Genomic DNA, 24134 nt, shown 5'->3' with positions numbered 1-24134 from the left:
TTTGTAGTATGCTCCAATATACATGGGTTTAAGAAAAGCTATATGGAGTTTAAGATGAGAGACAAAGAAACAGATAAGGCATGTATTGGAATGAGAGCGAAGAAAAACTGGTGGGAGACGAAAGGAGGAGAAGCATGCTAGGGCAAAAAAATTATATTGTATATATAGGGTAAATTTTCTGTGTTTATGTACATATATTAACTTTTGAATACCTTGAACAAATGCAAAAGATTAGCTCAAGTGGTCTAGGGTGTTCAAAGTTGTCTCTAGCATCCTAGGTTTGATTCCGAGGGACGACATTTTTTTTTTTATATATATTTAGCTTTTATTGTTTTTTCAGAACCCTCTGAGTGAAAATCTTGGATCCGTCACTGCCTGTAAACCTGTAAGTTGGCCTTTTTCTCAATATTTTAAACTATAAGATTATGATCTACGGTACTCATTTTTTGTTGTTAATAAATATGTAAGTTAACTCCGCCTGTGTGAGCTCGCTCACATTGCCGGTCCCAAGCCCGGATAAAGGAGGAGGGTTGCCGAGGGTCAATCGGAAACAGCCTCCCTACCCAGGTAGGGGTAAGGCTGCGTACATCTTACCCTCCCCAGACCCCACTATTGTGGGATTACACTGGGGTAGTGACCAAGACCAATAAATATGTAAGTTGTATTTTGATGAATTAAGAAATCATGGTGATATTGGCATAAATATATCATACATTCTTGGACTAATCCCACATATACAACTTGCAAGTAATTTTCGTCAGAGAGAGAGTGAAGACGCGGGATGGGTATGAACTCAAGAAACTTAGCTCGAAATTTCTCTGAAGGTGTTGTTCAATTTCATTTCTGAAGTCACCTTTATATCTCTTACTTTTTTATTTTTAGTTCCTCTTTGACTTTCCATTTCTTCGTTCAAAAGCCAGTATAAACAATTTGACAGAAAAATACATTCAATTTATTTGTCTTACTTTCCTTTTTTGGCAATTCTTTAATTTCAATTTTTCGCTTTCCACGTAAGATTAAAGGATATTTTGCTACATTCTACGTATCTTTAGTTAACAACTACTAGATTCAAAATTCTTCTTTTATCTTCTTAAACTCGTCAAAACCAGACAAGCAAATTGAAACGGAGAAAACTATGGATAGCATTGATGAGCATATATTTGGGAAATTTCAGGAAAAGGGTGTTCATTTTCTTGAGAAATCAGCATCCCAAATGAAAATGGGTTGTGATGACTTTTCTATAGCTGACTTTCCGACAAGAAAGACCGGGACTTGTGACTGTCAAGATCTCTCCTTTGTGTAAACTCAAAACAAGTCGTTTCATCGAAGAATCTGTTGAGTTCCTCTGAGAAAATGGTTAGTTATAAGGGGAAAGAAATAGTTGTTTTTGAGGATCAAAATGAGGAAAGCAACATAAGATCAGAGAGGGATTTCCTTCAGTTGAATGAGTGTAGAGGGAATTCATCTAAAAGGGTAGCTGAGAATGAGGAATTTCAGGCACAAAATAGAGAAAAGAAGCGACAAACTGGAACCTTGAATCTTTCTTTGGCTTTACCTGATGTTGATGTACAATCTTCACTTGAACTATCAAATAACAATACAAGGATCGGCTATTTCAGGAACGGCTCCCTGTCGTCGTGCTATTCCCACCCTTTCTCCCACAACCTTAGCTTCTCGCGAACCCTGAGTTCAAAAGAGGATGGTGAGTATTCCGTGGAAGGAATTAATTGGTCGGTTTTTAGCCGGTTTAGGCCAGTTGAAGGAGGAGATTTTACATTGCCAGGAAATCCTGTTGGAAGTAGTTTAGCTCTAAGTTGTCAACTGGTCAATAAGGAAATATGTGATAATGATGTTGATAGGATTAGTAGCTCTGATATCAATTCGATTTTCCTGTTCGAGTCACCTGCAGGACCAACAATTGACGGTCAATCTGGCGATTCGAGAGTATCAGGAAATATAGAGAGAATCCTTGGAGAAATAGTTTCAGGTCTATTCCTCTTATGGCTAGGATCGTTCAAGAGCTTCCTGTTGCTCCCAAACGCACACGCAAGTATACGTGGTCGTACAAGTAATATAGATTGTTAAGTCCAGATATCGATCCCACAGAGACTTAGATTATACTGTTGGACTAATTCAAATTCGAATAAAACTATTCAAGAGATTAAAAACCAAGATTGTTTGTTGTACTAACTAAAACTGAAAAGTAAACAATTTATGATGGGTGATTTTTATAACTGGGACTACGTTGACAAGGACTGTAAGAATTTTCAGATGAGATAAAGATCTAGGGTTATGGCTTTCGACAATCCGGTTGATCTTCAGACAATTCCACCTATTTTATTTCCGGGGTCACTAGTTGACGGGTTAATTATGCTTTATGATATTCTCTCGAACTAATCACAAGCCTGTAGATGTTACTTTAATGCCTATATCTCTATGGTCATTAGATGCAACAAGAACGCCTTTATTTTACCGTATTCAACTAAGTAAGGCCAAAGGGCATATCTCTATCCTTAGTAGCGACACGATTAAATCGAACAAACTCTATTAATTATTCTTATTACGTACGTGAATTCCCTTTCTCAAGTTCAATCCACGCACCACAGATAGTGTCTAACTATTGGCCAGATAATCAAACAATTAAAACCAAGAATAAATAAGCAACCCACAATATGGAAAATCAATAGATAAAAATTGTCATCACATCAACTTTCAAGTCTTTCGCCACAACCCTAGAATTAGGAGATTAGCTACTCATGGTTCGATCATAGACAAAAGAAGCCATGAATACACTAGGGTTGAAAAAGATGAAAAATAAAATAACCTAGAAAAAAGAAAAAGGAGAACGGTGGCTTACAAATCCTTCAATAATCCCCGAATACCGTTCTCAGCTATAAAAACGTATTTATATAGGCTAGGGTAAAATTAATACATAAAGAATCCAAATCCTAGTCTAATCGGGAAAAAAAATCCGCAGAATCCCGCTTTCCTTCCGCATCGCGGAAGGATCGCGCAAGGTTCTGCAGCTATTCGCTTTTTCCCCGCAATGCGAGTCGAAAGCGGATTCTGATGACTGAGTTTGGTTGTTCCGCTTTCTTCACGCGATGCGGGTAGATGGTCTGAAGTTCTGAAGCTTCTCGCGATCCTTCCGCGATGCGGAAGGAAAGCGAGGTTCTGTAAGTGATTACTCTTCCGTTAGTTCATCCTTTGCGGTAATCGACTTGTTGCCTCAGCCAATCGACATCTGCTACGACTTTCAATCATTTTAAGCACATTTTCCTTCGTTTGTTGTCATCGTACCTATAGACATGAAATGCAACGACATAAGTTCAAATACGACGGTTACCTCATGAATTAAGCGATAAAAATCATAAGAAGAAGTTGTAATACGACACAAAACATGATATTTGTGCCAAATATCACCACCCCCCACTTAGACTTTGCTCGCCCTCGAGCAGACACAAACCAACATCAGATTCCACTTCTAGATCACTCATTCAAACAGGTCTGCAACGGGATTCAGCTAGTATGGCTAACTCTTAAAGCGAGATTTTCAAAACAAACCAGTGACCCAGATTGCGAAAGCCATGCCAAAGGTTCAAAAACAAAACTCATTTTCAGCACCAAGTACTTCTTTTCAATGAAAACATTTCGAATTTCAAAACAGCTGACTCAACAACATCACTTTAACGCATATAGGCAACCTTATGATCAAGAAATCAACACTTCACCTCTCTATTGCTAATTATGTGCCCTCACCACAACAAAATAGTCCATATCTCATCAAGAATCATATGTTTAACTCAATGGACCTGAAATCAATAAATGCACTCACTCTCACAAAGAATATCACATGTAAAGTACAACATACCATATGCTTGCCCGTAGTGTAACCGCTCTACTAATACAAGTAAGACGAACCTAGAATCAAGTAGGACTTCGAGGGTTGTAATGTAAGCTACGGGACGGGTAGGAATTATTTGGATAATAGTGACTAACCTCCCTAAGCACTTTAATACTCATACATTCGTCATTCTTGCCCAATTTCTTCATTAGTCCTTATTCAACACCAACCAACCTTTCAATTTCTCCCAATTCACCCATTTTATTTGTTCTAGCACCACTCTTTTTAGAAGTTACACAAGTTAGAAGGGAAACTTTTTCGCTACATTTTTTTTTCTGTCTTTTTCAGATTTCTTTTTTTTTTTTTCTTTTCTTTTTCCCACTAACACGTGAATTTAGTTCTGTTCATTCGGTGCTCCTATTGTCTTCCTAGATTACAGTTAACAACTATTTCACCTCCCAACTCCTATTATACATGTAAATGATTAAAGTGCTCAGAAAGTATTTGGATCAAAAATCAAGTTTTATAGAACGAAGGGGTAAAGGTTAATTAACTGCTATCAAAGAAAAGGCTAAAGGCTCAAAAGGGTTAACTAGGGTGCTATTTGCAAGTCGGTAGGATAGCGTTTTAGGCTTTTTAGTGACTAACCAAAGAAATGCCTCTATCACTTTCTAGGCTCAACCAACTTCATTTCGCTTTGTGAACACACGGGGCAAGTTCTAGATGTCGATACCAAACATGGATTCAAAAACGAAACCTTACTCACACATGGCACATAATCAACGCAAGAGGGATCCGGTTGTCCCTCGAAACAATCAAACATAATGGAACTCAACAATGCCAAGTGGGTCATGCGAGTCACCACAAAAAACATTTTCAAGTGCTTCCAAGAAAAGTAATACAGTTTCACGGCATGCTTTCACAAAACATTTCAAGGTCGTTCATATGCCAAAACTTTACCTATCCCGTGCACCTAGCATTTGAATGTTCTTAGCCTACGGACTGATTTTCCCTCAAGCAGGTTGTCATCCACCCGTCATCAGGAACAACCCTTCCTATGACTAAAAAAAAATCTACCTATGCCCGGTTCAAAGGCCCCCCCTCGGGAAAGAACCGAGGCCATAAGAAAACCAAAGGGGGTGGATGATGAATGCCTACTAATGAGGGGCTTAAGAAGTTATCAAAGAAAAATAAAGAAAAATAAAATCTTTTTGAAATTTTTCCACTTTTTTTTTTTTTTTTATATATTTTTTCAACACTAAGATGCAAAACGAAAAAAAAACCTAAGGCACACTAATCATCATCCGCAACCTCAAAACATGTTGTTACAAACCAGGGACGTATTTTCCCACCCCACACTTAAAACTATGCAATGCCCTCAATGCATGTATATTTGAAATCAAATAAAGCTCCAACAAGGTAAGAAATACTCCCTGGGGCCCTCAAGGGCCTAGTCGTCATTTCATGGCTTCAACCATGCTTCAACATCAACACAAATAACTCCATGACAACCACAACCAAAATTAATTCACCATTTTTAATTAAAACAGCCCATGAAACTAATATACATTCTAGCATGATTTGAGCTTCCATTTTTACAGATTTCACTTCCAGCAAATTGAGCAAGGATCAAGGCATCACTAAACATGCAAGATGGAATCAATCCTTACCTTAAAACCTTGATTTTTCCTTGCAATACTTGAGGCAATCAAGGGCTGCCATGGCCGAGAACTTGGCAGCCATGGATGGTCATCTCTTGTCCTTCAATTCAAGGTAGGATTCCTCATCATCGGCCGCGCCCTTTGTTGATACCCAATTTTGTCCCGCCTCTCCCCCGAAATACCTATTTATACCTCTGGTATTTTGAGAAATTAAAAAATATGCATTTTAATTTTACTATAATTATTAGTCTTTTATTAACGCCCCGTTTTATTATTCCACTGCAGTTATTATTATTATTATTATTATTATTCTTAAATTATCATTTATTACTAATTATCATTAATTATTATTATTCTTGTTATTTCCATTATTATTATTGTTATTATTATTATTAATTACTAATCATTATTATCAGCGTTATTTTTGTTGTTAATTATTAATCATCATTATCATCGTTATTTTTATTATTAATTATTATCATTGTTTTATCAATAATTGTTATTTATCATTATTAATTATTATCATTGTTTTATCAATAACTGTTATTTATTATTATTATCATCATCATTATTATTTCTTATTATTATTATCATTATTATTTTATTATTACCACTATTACTGTTATTATTATTAATTTATTATCATTTTTTGTTATTATCAATAATTGTCATTTTTTTTAATTATTAATCACTACCATATTTATTATTATTATTATTATTAATTATTATCATTATCCTTATTGTTATTTGTTATTAATTATCAATATTTTTTATTTACTATTATTATTTTTTTTATCACCATTATCATCAGCATTATCATTATTACCATTATCATTATTGTTATCATTATTAGCAGTATTACTACCACTATTTATTTGCTGCTATTATTTAGTATTATTGAAACTTGCATTTCTCAACGTTCTACCAACTGGCGCATACACATCGCATTTATTTCGCACATTTTAATGATAGCGTTTGTTATTTAATATTATTGCACGGTCATTGCAACATCATATAATTTTATTATCCGGATCTTTTATTTCCGTATTAGGTGATATTCTAGCACCCTTAGTACATCGTTAATCAAAATGGGTCTTTTATTCAAATTTAGAGGCCAAACTATTTCTTGCACTTAGTCCGTATATTGACTTACCGGACCCCAAATCAAAGTCCGATTAATTCCTAATATTTTTTGGATTAGACCATATTTTTTATCTCAATTTTTAGATCAGTCCATGTTTAATTTAATAGTCCGTTCTTTTAAATACCCAGTCTAAAATTTGACCCGGTCCACAAATGGACCGGGTCCAATTCATTTCTCAGCAAAATAAGGGAAACCTAGCTTCCCTTCACTTCATTTCCGCCCCCTTTTTCCTTTCTCCTTCATCTCCGCCTCCCTTCACCCCCCAAAAACCCTAGCCGCCTCTTCTCCTTTCCCGCCTCTCGCCGCCGCTCCCACTCTCCCTTGTTCCCTCCTTCTTCTCCGTTTCCCACTCACCCTTGTCCCCCACTTTCCTCTCTCTCCCGCTCCTCCTTCCCCTTTTTTTCAGTACAAAACGACGAAAACAAAAACCTATAAAGAGGGTAAACAACAAAAAGGGGGACGACAGGAGGAGAAGACGCACAGCAACGAACCAAAACCCTCAAAAAAGGAACAAATTTCCAGTGGTCAAAATCCTCAAAAAATCAAAAATCGGAAAAACCCCCAAAAAGAAATCATTAAGCCCTCCTCTCTATCACCAGAAATTCCCCAGAAAGCATTAAGATCGTAGTCGTCACAACGTTCCACATCGATTTAAAATAGGCAATTGATCTTCTGTTTTTTTTTTCTTTCTTTCTTTTTTTGTATTGCATCGAATTCGAGAACACACAAGTCTGATTCGAGTTTGGGTCGAAGGAGATTCGGAGTGTTCGCGGATAGATCGACTCCCCCGTACCCATTTCGCTGCACCCGAAACAGGTGATTCTCCCTTTCCGCTTCGCATTTTCTTTTTTTTTATTTTTTTGATCTTATTTGTTCTGTGCTGTTTGCTCTGGTTTTTGTCAAGGGTAATGAATAACTGTACCAGTGTTTACTTGGATATAGTTTTATTTTTTGCATAGGTTCGTATAGGTTTAAATTTACTCAGTTACTTTATCCTTAATGTGTGTTGATATGTGTTTATTTGAATATCAGATTGGAAGTGATGATTTGTTGGTATGAACACGACAATGTTCGAGTATTGCCTAGCCGATATTCGAACCGTTGTTTAGCTGTCTACCCCCCTTTCGGATAATAATATTAGTTTGCCTGCATTATATGTTAGTTCAGTTTAGGATCTGTTTTGAATGCTCCTGGTTAATGTTTGAGTTTACTTTATACTTATAACCGACCTGTTAGTTTAAATATGCATGAAAGCATTGTGCAATTTATCCTTGTTAAGCATGATCCCAAATTGTTGATTGAAGAGTATGTTAACATGGCTTGATCCTATTTCAATTGTGATGTATTTGACGTGTTATAGTCAAGGCTGTACATTTTGGTGTCGACCATTAATTCTTATTATTCTGGTCAGTTTAGCTGCGTTGTATTAAGGCCATTGTTTGGTTCGATTGATAGTGGTGTCAGCTACTGTTTGAAATGATGCTAATATGCAGCCTAAATTCCTTTCCAGTATTGATCAAATATGCTATGTGTGGCATGTTTAGCATGTTTCTTTTTGGTTTACCAACCGCCATGGTGATGTTCTACCTGGTAGACCTTAGAGATCAGTCCCCATCCTAGGACAATCTCCATGCGAATATTAAACTCAGTCTTAAAAAAATATTCTATTGCAACTAAAAGATTTGAGTTTTATTTAATGCCATGAATTGAAGGAGCCCCTGCAGATTTCTCTTTATTCTCTCTACAGTTCTTGCTAAGTTCTTTCTTCTTTCGAATGTGTTGCATTTGGCTGATTTAGGAAATTGTTTTGCTAGTGGCTAACATGTTTGCCCTGTTGAACTATCTAGATCTCCTTGCAGCCCCTCGAGCTTTGTCCTAACATCTCTGTGTAAATTTTATGTCCAGTATGAACCCTTCCCTGTCCCTAAATAATTTTGGCTTCTTGTGATACTTATATGATTCTTTTGAGACTGAGTTTTAAATCCTAAAAGCGTAGAATAAGCATGAGTCAGTATCTAAAAAATAAGAATCTGATTTCCATACCCCAGCATGCCTAAAAAATGAATTAAATGTGACATGTGTATGTTCAATTTTGAGTATTGTAAGCATCTTGTTTCAATTGTGATGTTGCACTATGACAATTCACATTTGATTCGGTCTTCTTCCTGTTGGGTTGGTCTTGTTTCTAATTTCTGAATCTTTTACCTCGCTTGCATTAAATTTTAGGTATGTTCCTTCTATACACTCTTGTAAATGTGCATATATGAAATATACCTAGATATACATAGTATACTCAACTCTGCATATTCGTCCTAATATATATAAGGGTATATCAAACGTATATTGGATGTATCGGTCTAGACACTTAGTTCTACTGTTAAGTGTTTGCCTTTGGGAATTCTATTCTCTTTATTAAGTCCCTGTCCAAAATGTTTGGAATATGGTTCTATTGGGCCTAAGTTCACTCGTCGATATGAAATTGATCATGTGGGCTGCAATTTCTTTTTTTTCTTTATTATTATCTCGTTTTGGGTTTGAACATTTTCTTAAAGTGTCTTTTTACAGTGTCTTGTGCTAAATTCAAGATGTGTACTTAGTCCCTTTCTTTAAGCCTTAGTCTTTTGTTATACACTAATCCTTTTCTTTCCATTTTGTGCATGACCATCGCATACGAGTCCCTCGGACTCGTCTTCTTCCGCATTCGATGTTGGGCTAAAGCCCAACGAAATCCGCTCGAGTCACTATTATTGGGCCTAAGCCCACACAGCAGTAGCAACAGTTCACAGCAAAAAAAAAAATATTAGGCCAAAGCCCAATAAGCATGAGCGGCAGCAGCCCAGATCCATGGCAAAACAAAAAAAAAGGGGAGAGAGAGTTGTTGGGCCGAAGCCCAACCGCAAATAGGTCCAACAGCCCCAAAATGGGCTGGGCCCATTTGATTTACTCCTTTTTATATTTCATTTTCATTTGATTTGTACTGTGTGACTAATATTTTACTTTGTTTTGTTCTTCCTGATTTAGATGAACTTAGTGAATTTAGTGAATTAATTTTAACATATTGGGTAGTAAACCTAGGAGAAAAAACTCACAAATCAATCTCTAGAATATTTTACCCCCCGAATAATTAATGACATAAATTCATTTTGAGTTAAAGGAATCACATTTTATTCTTATTATACTAATTTCAAGACATCACTAATGTGCGAATGTAATTTTAGACATATTTTAAATAACCCTTCAAAGTTTGAGTCAATCATGTAATATCCTTAATTAAGCATAGTTTAAAAAAAAAAAAAAAAAAAAAGGATGAAGAAACTTACTAGTTATTTTGTATCTCATTTATATTTTTGAAACTCAACGTAAATTAATATACCATCGTTCAAAATTGTTTAAATATTCATTAAAACACTGCACAAATTTGCGTTATCTTCTATTTTTTGCAAAATCTTATTTTAATAGTATATTTTTTATAAGTTTATTTTAAATAGAATTTGAAGTTTCTTTTTATGCGAATTATTATATTTTTCTACAAATTTCATTCTAAATAGCATTTTTTTTTAAAGTCTTAACAATATTTATAAATTTTATGGCATTTGAAGTCTCCTTTTATACAAATTATTATATTCTTTTCTATAGATTTTATTAGCATTTTATTTAAGAGCCTTAGCAGCACTTATAAACTTTTATTTCAAATAGTATTCTAAAATCCCCCTTTATGCGAATTATTAGTCCCATTTCATTTTTTGTTATTTAAAATCTTCTTTCTTTATAAAAAATGACGTTTTTAAAATCCTCTTTTGCATAAATTGTTATATTTTTTACAAGTCTTATTTGCACAAGCTTTCCTTTAAAATTTAAACACTATATCCAACATTGATTAATTAATCTAAGTTTAGTCGGATAACCGTGAGCTAACGGATTCTAAAGGATGCCTAACCCCTTCCCTTTAGGATAATATAGAACCCTTACCTAGAATCACACTGGTTAAGCAGACTATTAATAGAGGTTTAGTTTTAACTTTACCTTAGTTAATAATTAGGTGTCCTAATTCACCGTAAAAAATCAATTAGGTGGCGACTCCTTTAAACAAAACAAATTTAGGAATCACCAATATGTTGTACTCCGCTCTAACCCAGGTTAAAATGGGGTGTGACACCCTTATCTGGCTCGGCATTCTCTTCATCCTCTTCGTCGTCGCCTTGCATCAGCGACTCTGCCTCCTCCTCCTCTTCACATGCGGCCATCACTCGATCAGTTGAGTTCTCGTCATCATCCACGGGTAACTGAGATAGCTCTCCCACCAATGCCCGAGAATGTGGAGTGTGTGGGTTATCAATAAAAACCCTTGTGAGATCAATATTAAAGTGGTCACTCGCAACCATCATCCCCGAGTACAGCTGAGCTAGTACGGTTGACTGGGCAGACCTCTCCTCCGCTGGGGTCAAGTGATGTCCGGATACGCTTGTTGGGGCCATGACATTGGAGATATCAAGCGGTTCATCGGGCGCCTCAAGTACTCTATCAGTAGAGTACGCTAACTCACCGTCGAGCCGCATTAGGTAGGAAGTGAGAGTGTTCCCATAACTTAGCCTTTTCGACTTCCCAGCCCGCACTCGGCGGATTTCCTGTAGCATCCAATACCCTATGTTTACCGGCTGCCCTGTCATTAGGAAGTACACAATGCACACTCTCTCCCGTTGTACCTCCGAGAAGTGATCAAGTGGCATTATTCTCGCATTTAGGAGGCGCAGCCACACTCGGGCTTCTCTACAGATGTTGCTCATGCTCATACTTCGGTGTTTCCGCATAGGTCCTGAATATCTGGCCCATTGAGCTTTTGAGCGGGCTCCACACAGCGTTTCCCGGATAGCCCGATAATCGGGCCTTTTGATCAATTCTAGTAAGGGCTCGACAGGCACATCCGGGACTCCAATTGCCCCGCACAAGGTTTGTGCCGTTAATGGCACCCAATTTTGCCGAAAGTGCACAGACTCTCTAGGCAGGCGGGTTGGTACGCTAGCATAAAGTTCCATGACCAAATCGATGTTCACAGCCCCCGGTTGTTCGAATACAGATGTCCATCCCATGGCAACTATACGGTCGTGGATATCCCGAAAATTCCTCTTCAAAGGGGCTCGACTGATTGCCCGCTCATGGTAGTACCCTTTCGAGGTGTCAAACCCCGCATACCACTCTGCTCCTTCCCCCGCAAGACGAGGGTTGGTTGTCCTTTTAGTTGCTGGGGGAATAACCATCGCGGGGTGCTTGCCTTTACCGGATGTTTGTCCCTTTTTCTCTTTGGGCGGGTTTTGTGCTCGCCCTCGTTTTGTACCTTGAGAGGAGGAGGCGACAGCTTTGCCTTGGATTTGCCGTGAACCATTTTGCCTGCAAAACAACGCATTACCAAACAAGAGGTTTCGGTTAGTCATGCCGGGGTCGTGAAACAACCCCACACTTACTTCAAACTATATTGCAAAAAGAAAAATCAAAAAAAGTTACTACTCCTACAAGACCTAGCAAACAAAAACAAGGTACACGATTGTCATGTTGCTTGGGAAGAAACAGCAATCGCTATCTTCCCATTTTCCCTCACAATTCTAATTTGGTGGTGAGGTGAATTTCACAAGGGTTCCTAAGCTCGGTTAATGTTCCATTGTTACTCAAGACTTCACAAAAAACTGGTTTGGGACTTTTGTCGAACACTTTGTGGGCGTAAATTCGTCCCTTAACTTTGAGTAACAATGGGGGGTTGAAAAACCCTCCCTTATGCAATGGGAGTCACATTCTAGCCACATTCACACCTATTACACAAGCAATACCAATCCCCGCCCTCAATTCGCCCATACCCATATCCCTACTCTACACATAACCAACACAATAACAAGGAGAGAGAAAAATAGAGAAGATGAACACTTACCTTGTGGTGTTGATATGGGATTGATTACAATTGGAAGTTGTTTGTGTGAGAGAGGGAATGGGGGGTGGGCAATTTTTTTCCGTATTCAAGGGGAATGGGAATGGTTGAGGAATGTTGTGTAATGAAAAATGAGAGGAGGGTCTGTGTATACCCTATATTAGTGAAAAGAAATATACAAACCGGGTCAACCCGCGCGATCAGTCCGCATCGCGGGTCAATCGCTCGAAGCTACAGAACTCCACGCGATCTGCCCGCATCGCGGGTCTATTGCGCGAATCACTGGGCACTTTGTCTGTTTTCTTCGTTTCCGCTAAATTCCTGCAACATGAACAAACGTGACTTATATCTTACAAATTGTTGGGTTGCCTCCCATCAAGCGCCTTAGTTAGGGTCGTGGCACGACACTTTTTTTTTTCACACGGGTTGCCTCCTGAGCAGCGCCTGATTTAACGTCGCGGCACGACGCAGGCGCACCTCAAGCCTCTTCCAGATCGATGGTGGTCTTGGCGCGGTCAGTGGTCTCCCCGTAGTAATGCTTCACTCTCTGTCCGTTCACCAAGAATGTCTCATCCGAGTGGGGTCTTTTAAGCTCGACAGCACCATGTGCAGTCACTCGAACTACCTCGAATGGTCTGGACCATTTGCTCTTTAGCTTTCCACCGAAAATCTTCAGCCTGGAGTTATACAGCAATACTAACTGCCCAGGCTCAAAGTCACGAGATTGGATGTGCCTGTCGTGAATCCTTTTGGTGCGCTCCTTATACATTTTCGCGTTTTCATACGCATGATAGCGAAATTCCTCTAACTCGTGCAGCTGCAACAGTCTCTTCTCTCCAGCTTGAACCATGTCGAGATTCAGCTTCTTGATCGCCCAATATGCTCTATGCTCAAGCTCGACTGGTAGATGACATGCCTTACCAAAGACGAGCTTATAAGGGGATGTACCGATCGGAGTTTTGTAAGTTGTTCTGTATGCCCACAGAGCGTCATCAAGCTTCAATGACCAATCTTTTCTACTTACACTCACAGTCTTTTCCAAAATCCTCTTGATCTCCCTGTTCGATACCTCCACTTGACCACTTGTCTGAGGGTGATAGGCAGTCGCTATCTTATGTTTCACCCCATACTTGAGCAACAATTTATCAAAAAGCCGATTGCAGAAGTGTGTTCCTTGATCACTGATGATAGCCCGCGGGGTCCCAAACCTCGTTAAAATGTTCTTTTTCAGAAATCGCGCCACCACACTAGCATCATTGGTGGGAAGTGCAATGGCCTCCACCCACTTCGAAACATAGTCTACAGCCACCAATATGTATTTATTTCCCTTGGATGGTATAAAGGGACCCATGAAGTCAATACCCCACACATCAAACAACTCGATTTCCAAGATGCCCTTCAAAGGCATTTCATGACGCTAGGAAATATTTCCGGTTCTCTGGCAGCTATCACAGGCACGCACAAATTCATGAGCGTCTTTGAACAGAGTTGGCTAGTAGAATCTGGATTGAAGTACCTTGGCTGCTGTTCTGTCCCCAGCATGATGTCCTCCATAAGGTGATGAATGACACTTCTCAAGAATTTCTGGGACCTCGTCCTCTGGAACACATCTTCTAATTAACTGATCTGTGCCAACCCGGTAAAGATATGGCTCATCCCACACATAGAAACGACTGTCATGCAGAATCCGCTTCTTCTTCTCGTGATTAGCACCAGGAGGGTAAATCTCACTCACTATAAAGTTTACCATGGCACCTCAGCTGATTTAAGAGCAAAACGCTGTTCGTCCGGGAACGTCTCGTTAATCCCCACTGCTTCATCAACATGTTCCCGATCTTCTAATCTCGATAAGTGATCTGCCACCTGATTTTCTGTGCCCTTTCGATCTAAAATCTCGATGTCGAACTCTTGAAGCAGCAGCACCCAACGAATAAGCCTTGGCTTCGCATCCTTCTTTGCAAACAAGTAACGGACTGCCGTGTGATCAGTGTAGACAATCGCTTTCGTGCCCACCAGGTATGATCGGAATTTGTCAAAGGCGTAGACAACCGCCAATAACTCCTTCCCTGTGACAGTATAGTTCATCTGGGCTGCATCAAGTGTTTTGCTGGCGTAATAAATAGGGTGAAATATTTTTTCCCTTTTCTGATCGAGGACAGCGCCCACAGCAAAATCACTGGCATCACACATTAGGATAAATGGTAGAGACCAATCGGGTGCTACGATAATAGGAGCAGATACCAGCCTTCGTTTCAGCTCCTCAAAAGCCGTCAGACAGGCTTCATTGAATACAAACTTCACATCCTTCTCTAAAAGCCTGCACAGTGGATTGGCAACCTTAGAGAAGTCTTTGATGAACCGTCGGTAGAAGCCAGCATGCCCAAGAAAGCTGCGCACTCCCCGAACTGAAACGGGTGGTGGCAATCTTTCAATTGCTTCAATCTTTGCCTTGTCGACTTCTATTCCCTTGCCTGATATCTTGTGCCCAAGAACAATTCCTTCTCGGACCATGAAATGGCATTTTTCCCAGTTGAGTACCAAGTTTGTTTCTTCGCAGCATGCTAACACGGCATCCAGATGGTTCAAACAGTCATCAAAGGAATCTCCAAAGACAGAGAAGTCATCCATAAATACCTTTACATAATTTTCCACCATATCGGTGAAGATGGCCATCATGCATCGCTGAAAGGTACCTGGTGCATTGCACAAACCGAAAGGCATCCTCCGAAATGCGAACGTGCCATATGGACAAGTGAATGTGGTCTTTTCCTGATCCTCGGGCGCGATCATGATCTGGTTGTAACCCGAATAACCATCCAAAAAGCAATAATAATCATGCCCGGCCAATCTGTCGAGCATCTGATCCATGAAGGGTAAAGGGAAATGATCTTTTCTGGTGGCGTTATTCAACTTTCGATAGTCGATGCATATCCTCCAGCCTGTGACAGTTCGTTGAGGCACCAATTCGTTCTTCTCGTTTTCCACCACAGTTATTCCCCCTTTCTTCGGGACACATTGTACAGGGCTCACCCAATTGCTGTCCGATATAGGGTAAATAATGTAGCTGTCAAGCCACTTGATTACCTCTTTCTTTACCACCTCCTTCATGATCGGGTTCAGTCGCCGCTGACACTTAATACTGGGTTTGCTGCCTTCCTTCAACAAAATTTTGTGCATACAAAACGAGCTACTAATACCCCGAATATCAGCTATCGACCACCCAAGGGCTCGGATTCGATCTCTTAGCACTCGTAATACTCGTTCCACCTGTACATCATTCAAATAAGCAGAGAGGATTACGGGCAGTGTGTCTCCACTACCCAAGAAATCATAGCGAAGGTGAGGGGGCAGTGACTTCAATTCAAGAACGGGCGCCTCTTCAATAGATGGTTTCGGCTTCTTCTATGACTCTGGTCTGTCTAGCTCCTCAAACGGTGTATGTGCTCGTAGATAAGCACATGAAGTGTCAAGAATGCTAAGACACTCCTCCACTTCTACATCAATCTTCAGCTATTCCCCATACACTAAAGCTGTCTCCAAAGGGTCTCGCGAGGCTAGGAAGTGATCCAACTCGGCATTCGTGAGCTCAGGTTCCACCACAGTAATCATCTTCAATTCCTCATAATGGGCTGGAAGTCTGGTGGCTTTAAACACATCGAAAGTCGCTTCTTTCCCATTAACCATCATGGACATCTTTCCATCTCTCACTCGGATCACAGCATCAACAGTAGCCAAGAAGCCTCTCCCCATGATGAGAGGAATACTCTTATCTGCCTCATAATCAAGTATCACAAAATCAACTGGCAGAATAAATGGGCCTACCTTCACAAGAACGTCTTCAATAATACCATCAGGGTATGCAAGAGAGTGATCAGCCAACTACAAAGTAATAGTGGTTGGCCTTGGCTCCCTCAAACCCAACGTCCGGAACACAGAGGTGGGCATCAGATTAATACTAGCACCCAAATCACACAATGCTAGCCCAACCTCAATGTTGCCAATTGTAATTGAAATTGTGAAACTGCCTGGATCTTTCAACTTTGGCGGGATTTTACTCTTCACTCTAGAACTGCACTCCTCAGTAAGTGCGACTGTCTCAAACTCAATCCAACGTCGTTTGTTCGCGACCACACCTTTAATATATTTTGCATATTTTGGGACTTCTTGCAGAAGCTCCACCAAAGGTATGTTGATGTGTACCTGTTTTAAGAGTTCAAGGAATTTCCTGCAAGCCGAATCCGCTTTCTGTTTCTGAAATCGTTGTGGAAAGGGAGGGGTGGTCGCATGACTTCTTCTACCTGATGCTCGGTGACTGTTTTCTTTGGTTCCGCTCGCTTAGCAGGAATAAGTTCTGCCTCTGCTATGTTCTTCTTTTTCGGTGGCACCTCCTCTAGCTCTCTACCATTCCTCAAGGTGACTGCTTTGCATTCTTTTGGATTCTTTTCAGTATCACTCGGAAGAGCACCCGGAGGTCTGACATTCTGCATAAGAGCCATTTGCCCCATCTGACGCTCAAGCTCGTGAATCGATTTCTGCATCTCACTTTGAATTCTCTGATTTTGCTGCTGCATCGCCTGATTTTGAGCGATGAGCTGCTTCATCATTTCCTCTAAATTTCTAGTTGGTTGTGCTTGAGGTTGTTGATAATTGTTCGGTTTGTGGAAATCCTGCTTTCCAAGTGGAGTGTTGAAATTATTCCCATAATATTTCCCCTGATTTCCAATACCGCGATTTTGCTGCCCCACAAAATAGACAGACTATGGATTCAATGGACAATTGTTGTAATCATGAGGTTCACCACAACCTACACATGCTGCCTGCTGAATGTGCTGAACTGGTTGAATCTGCTGAGCCTGAGGAAACACCCTCAACATCACATTAGTAAGAGTACCTATATCAGCCCGAATGGCTGCAACATCATCAACTTTAAGAACTCCAGCAGCCTTTTGTGGTAATGCCCTGCTAATCTCGTTATACTCACGATGACCCTCAGACATCATCTCAAGGAGATCTTCCATCTCTTCATATGTTTTGTTTAATATCTGACCTTGAGCCGAAGCATTCAGCAGGGCCCTTGATTCGTGGTTGAGACCCTCTACGAAATAGTTGCCAATGATCTCCTTTGGCTGCATGTGATGGGGGCAATCTCGCAGATAGCCCTTATATCTCTCCCAAGCGTGTGGTAGAGATTCGGTATCTCTCTGGGTGAAATTGGCAATTCTTCCTCGCAGCTCCTTTGTCTTCTTGGGTGAGAAGAACCTGTCGATAAACTTATTTGATAATATTTCCCAAGAAGTTATAGAACCTGCAGGTAGATTTGTTAACCACTCTCTTGCTTCGCCAATAAGTGAGAACGGAAATAAGGACAGCTTCACATAATCATCAGGGACATCTCTATATTGGAAATTCTCGCTCAACTCCACGAACTGCATTAAGTGCTTATGCGGGTCTTCACTAGATTTACCCATATACTGGCACGTATGTTGCACCAGCCGCACTGTTCCTTCTTTTAGTTCGAAATTTCCAGCAATGTCAGGCCTAACAATAGCTTTAGCAATGGTCGCCAGACTTGGCCTGGCATAACTGGACAACAGAATTCGTTGTTCTTGTGCCCTAGCAGCTGCTTGGTTTCCCTGTTCATCTACGTTTCTTGCTCTATCCCTTTCTGCCTGTTCAAGAGCAAGTCTTGCTGCTTCGTTAGCCATTTGTCTCTGTCGTCGGAGGGTTCTCTCAATTTCTGGATCAAGATCAACTAACGGTTGTCCTGAACTTCTAGTGCTTGGCATAAACCAGAGAAGCCTGAAGAATCACAAGTAGAACAACGAAGAAAAGTAAAGACTTGAATAGAAAAAAACAAACTCAAATTAGAAAAACAGTAAATTTTTCTAAGTCCCCGGCAACGGCGCCAAAAACTTGTTGCTCCCAAACACACACGCAAGTATACGTGGTCGTACAAGTAATATAGACTGTTAAGTCCAGATATCGATCCCACAGAGACTTAGATTATACTGTTGGACTAATTCAAATTCGAATAAAACTATTCAAGAGATTAAAAACCAAGATTGTTTGTTGTACTAACTAAAACTGAAAAGTAAACAATTTATGATGGGTGATTTTTATAACTGGGACTACGTTGACAAGGACTGTAAGAATTTTCAGATGAGATAAAGATCTAGGGTTATGGCTTTCGACAATCCGGTTGATCTTCAGACAATTCCACCTATTTTATTTCCGGGGTCACTAGTTGACGGGTTAATTATGCTTTATGATATTCTCTCGAACTAATCACAAGCCTGTAGATGTTACTTTAATGCCTATATCTCTATGGTCATTAGATGCAACAAGAACGCCTTTATTTTACCGTATTCAACTAAGTAAGGCCAAAGGGCATATCTCTATCCTCAGTAGCGACACGATTAAATCGAACAAACTCTATTAATTATTCTTATTACGTACGTGAATTCCCTTTCTCAAGTTCAATCCACGCACCACAGATAGTGTCTAACTATTGGCCAGATAATCAAACAATTAAAACCAAGAATAAATAAGCAACCCACAATATGGAAAATCAATAGATAAAAATTGTCATCACATCAACTTTCAAGTCTTTCGCCACAACCCTAGAATTAGGAGATTAGCTACTCATGGTTCGATCATAGACAAAAGAAGCCATGAATACACTAGGGTTGAAAAAGATGAAAAATAAAATAACCTAGAAAAAAGAAAAAGGAGAACGGTGGCTTACAAATCCTTCAATAATCCCCGAATACCGTTCTCAGCTATAAAAACGTATTTATATAGGCTAGGGTAAAATTAATACATAAAGAATCCAAATCCTAGTCTAATCGGGAAAAAAAATCCGCAGAGTCCCGTTTTCCTTCCGCATCGCGGAAGGATCGCGCAAGGTTGTGCAGCTATTCGCTTTTTCCCCGCGATGCGAGTCGAAAGCGGATTCTGATGACTGAGTTTGGTTGTTCCGCTTTCTTCACGCGATGCGAGTCGATGGTCTGAAGTTCTGAAGCTTCTCGCGATCCTTCCGTGATGCGGAAGGAAAGCGAGGTTCTGTAAGTGATTACTCTTCCGTTAGTTCATCCTTTGCGGTAATCGACTTGTCGCCTCAGCCAATCGACATCTGCTACGACTTTCAATCATTTTAAGCACATTTTCCTTCGTTTGTTGTCATCGTACCTATAGACATGAAATGCAACGACATAAGTTCAAATACGACGGTTACCTCATGAATTAAGCGATAAAAATCATAAGAAGAAGTTGTAATACGACACAAAACATGATATTTGTGCCAAATATCACTTCCTGATGAAACTGTTGAATCAACAAAGGAATACTTGAGAAGCCTAATTGCAATTCCCGAGAAGAACAATTTATTGGTCAGCCTTCAGAACACGCTTAATGGCAGATCTGATCTTACCGTTGAGACTCTCTCTAAGTGTAATAAGACTAACTGGAAATTCTTGTTGCCATAAAAATGGGTCTCGGAAGCTTCTTATCTTTAGAAAACCACCTTCAACCCACTGAATTGATGGAGATTTTCGCTTATGAAAAGTGTCGAAATATTTACTGCAAGAGGGTGTTGCCTGTTGATAATTGTAAGTGCAAAATTTGTTAGAGAAACAAGGGATTCTGCAATGTATGCGTGTGTCAAGTATGTTTGAACTTAGATTATGCCAATGGTACTTGCTGTTGGGTAGGCTGTGACCAATGAGTGCACTGGTCTCATGTTGTATTTGCTATTCAAAGAAATCTTATAAAGCCAGGTCCAAGTATCAACGGGCCATCTGGAACAACTGAGATGCAATTTCACTGTCTTGGTTGTGGTCATGCTAGTGAAATGTTTAGGTTCACTAAAGAGATGTATAGAACTGGGGTCAGGAATTACTAATTAAAGAGCTTGACTATGTTCAAAAAATCTTCCATGGGAGTGAAGATTTTAAAGGTAAAGAGTTGCATGCTATAACTTACGGGTTGCATAACAAGCTAGAGAAAAAGATGATTTCTCCTTCAGACGCCTGCAATTTCATCTTTCAGTTTTTCAAATGTGAGTACCAAAACAGCCTTATTCGTTCTAATTTCAACTGTTAGATTTGGTGTTATTTGTCCTTACAGATAGCGGAGCATATCTCTACGGTGAAGCTCTCCTTTTTTTTTTTTTTTTTTAAGGTAATTAGTGGACCTTTATTAATTACCAATCAACAATACAAAACCAGAGGCAAACTCTGCCCACTGTTCCTTAATCTTACTACTCTACAACACTTCACTAAACCAGCAAAACTCATACTAACACACCCAAAATACTGAAGAGCGAGCACACCTCCTAGGGCGGGTTTCTCAGTCCCCAGTACTAGGTACACCCCCACCACCCAAAGTAATGCAGACTAGCTAGAAATTACAAGACTGCAAATAAGCTCTACAGCTAACTACTGTCCTAACATTACATATGCAAGCAATTTCCCTTGCTACACATTCAGCATTCTGCTCCTTGTCTTCAAAAACTCTTTTGTTCCTCTCATTCCATACTGCAAAACCCAAACTCTGAATATACCATCTTAAGAACATTAGCTTGGTTTGATTTTCCTCTGGTTCTTGCCCAGATCAGCAAGTATTGCTGCCTCCATGAACTCTGAGCAAGCCACTGTATCTTGAGCCATCTCATCAGCCTGTACCACACCTGTTGTGCATAGTGACATTCAAAAAATATATGGTCTCTGGTCTCATCCACCCCTTTACAAAACACACATTTAGGTTCCACCTGCATACCCCATTTCAAGAGTCTATCTACAGTCAGTAGTCTATTCTGTATCTGTAACCATGGGTGGAAGATTTCTTTTGGCCTTGCTGAATTTCTAAACATTGTATATCTCCATTCCACCTTAGGTAAATTGTCCAGTAACTGCAAACAGATCTCTTTGATTTTACTCTTATTCTTGGTATTGTTCCATTGAACCTGAGGCAGCAAATCTCTAGTACCCAGCAACTTTCTCACCATCCAACTAGCTTGGCCTGGAATCTTCATTTGATCCAAAAGCATTTGTTGGTTTTCTTTCTTTCGTATTATGCCTTTTATATGGTTGTGAGTTGCTTCTGTAGTTTAAAATGTATTTGGTTGAGAATGTTTACTCATCAAAATGATTGATTATCTGTGTAAATAAGCTTAATTTAATAAGCCATTAGCTGTGACAACAGAGGTCTGCTTCTTCTTGAAATGAAAAAGAAACTAAATTATGAGCTTTACACTTTTGTAAAGGGAGAGTGCTAGCTTTTCTAATTAATGAATAATGAGCATTAAATTGTTCAAACTAGAGGTATTTGAAATGGAATTTGTTTAGCTTTAAGTTGTTCTCAATTATATTTCTGGCTCTTTAGAAGAAACCTAAACAATGAATTATGACAAAATATTCACTTCATTGTCAGAAATATAGCTTTACTTAGTGCTACTTATCCAAAATATTTCATTGAAATGCTTCAAGTCATTTACCCTGAGCTTTTAAACATTAATGACGGACTAATGTTTGGTTTTGGCAAGACAAAACCACCCACCTTCTATATAGATGTTAAGAGCTACATAGATAAGGTACCTTTAACTGTGGCGTACTCTTGTGAGGAATTATTTGAACTTTTAAGAACCATGGAAAGTTATTTACCTATACGCAGTCTGTAGAATCTCAGTTGACATGTCCAGTGTTGTATACTAGTACCATTTATCAATTATGTGAGTCATCTAACATGACCTTAGATACGAGGTTATGAAGGACCCAGATTAGAATAGAAGGTTAGTAGGTAGTCTCGCTTATCCTTTTGTAATAGTATTCGCAGTTTTGCTCAATATAGTTTCTTGTCCTTTGATTTCTGTTACTAGCTGTTGTTTCTTGTACTTTGATTATCTTATTTATCTGTGGTATCTACTGCTCCTTTTTTCGGACTGCTTTATCATGACTCTTTCGCTTTCGTTATTTTCATTTTCACACTGCTTTGAGTTGCTTGTCCTAATCTGACCTTTTTTTGTCATGCTTTCTCTTGAGTCGAGGGTCTTTCGAAAACAGTCTTTCTACCTTCTAAGGTAGGGTTAAGATCTGCGTACACTTTACCCTCCCCAGACCTCACATTGTGGGATTGCACTGGGTATGTTTGTTGATGAGTCATCTGACATGTGCCCTATTTCATACATCTCTGTTACATTCGAACTAATTTTGATTTCCTGTTATTAACAGACACGGATGGCTTGTCACATTTTCTTTCATCCAGTTTTCCTGCATCTTCCTTCTACATCATGAGCTCTTCAAGTGGAAGAAAAGGTATGATTACTACTGATCATCATCAAAATGATGCTAAGGATTCTTCCCTGTTTGACAAAATGATTGAGGATGAATGTTCAGCCATCAAAGAAATATCAGCTCTCCAAGTGAAAGAAAAGATATGATAGTTTGCAAAGCATTGTGACTTGTGAGGATCAAGAAGCAGAAACACTGATTTCTAATTAGTTTAACATTGATTCTTTTAGTACTAATTGTGCTTCACTTATCATAATTGTCTTTGCTTCTAAAATGAAAACTAATCCTTTTCTTAAAGGAAAAAGACTTAGGACTTCTATAAATTGAGAATCATTTACTTCACACAAGAACGAGATATAATTTTTAGCGAGAGATTATTTCGTCGATAGTTTTGTATTTTCTTTGGCTAAAGTCATCGATGAACCCTGAACTTGTCTTGATTTTTCATTTAGACCCCCCAACTGAAACGTTGACCATCTGGACCCTCGAACACAAGTTAAACTGTGTCATTTGAACACATCGTGCCAGCTAGGCACATGCGTGCAGTACACTGCTTTAAACAGAGCGTGAGAAACCAAATTTTTTCTTTTTAAAATTTTTTAATTAGTAAAAATTAATTTTAAGAAAAACCCTATTTTAAGACATGGCTTATTTTTATTGGTCTATTTTTCCATGTCACAGCAAGTGTAGCGCACGCACCACACTTGATCTGGACTGTGTTCAAATGGCACAGTTTAATTTTAAGAAAAACCCTATTTTAAGACATGGCTTATTTTTATTGGTCTATTTTTCCATGTCATATGCAAGTGTAGCTCACGCACCACACTTGATCTGGACGGTGTTCAAATGGCACAGTTTAGCTTGTGTTCGAGGGTCTAGATGGTCAGCGGCCGCTATACTTCGGGTGTGCACAGGGTAAACCACGCTCCTCCCGCGAACTAACGTAGGCAGGGGGTTTTGAACTTGAGACCTCCATTATAGAAGCCTCATGCTAAACCAACTAAGCCACCCTTGCGGGTGTCATTTATACTTCCCCTTGTCTAATTTATCGCAGTTCTGCTATTTCGACCCCACATTGAAGACATTATGTGGGCTTGTGGCCGGTCGAATTCACAAACAAGTGATTGAGCATTAGACGGTATGGATGTTCGTAACTCTTCTAATGCAAACAAATCTGTTTTAATCGAACTTACGGTTCTAAATAAGTTAATTTGGATGTTGTTATAATTATTTTAGTAAAATAATTAATGCATTAAATTCCTAGTTGTTTGATCAAATTTTTAAG

At 39.3% G+C, this 24134-nt stretch overlaps 1 pseudogene; it reads left to right on the top strand.

Annotated features, from left to right (window-relative positions):
* Positions 1–1353: 1353 nt before the first annotated feature.
* LOC132614981 (protein OBERON 3-like) lies at positions 1354–23223 on the top strand (annotated as a pseudogene).
* Positions 23224–24134: the final 911 nt, after the last annotated feature.

Source organism: Lycium barbarum, chromosome 10 (genome assembly GCF_019175385.1).
Source record: "Lycium barbarum isolate Lr01 chromosome 10, ASM1917538v2, whole genome shotgun sequence".
In the NCBI taxonomy this organism is placed as follows: Eukaryota; Viridiplantae; Streptophyta; class Magnoliopsida; order Solanales; family Solanaceae; genus Lycium; species Lycium barbarum.
The sequence above is the reverse complement of the archived record's forward strand: the minus strand, read 5'-3'. Positions and strand labels throughout refer to the sequence as shown.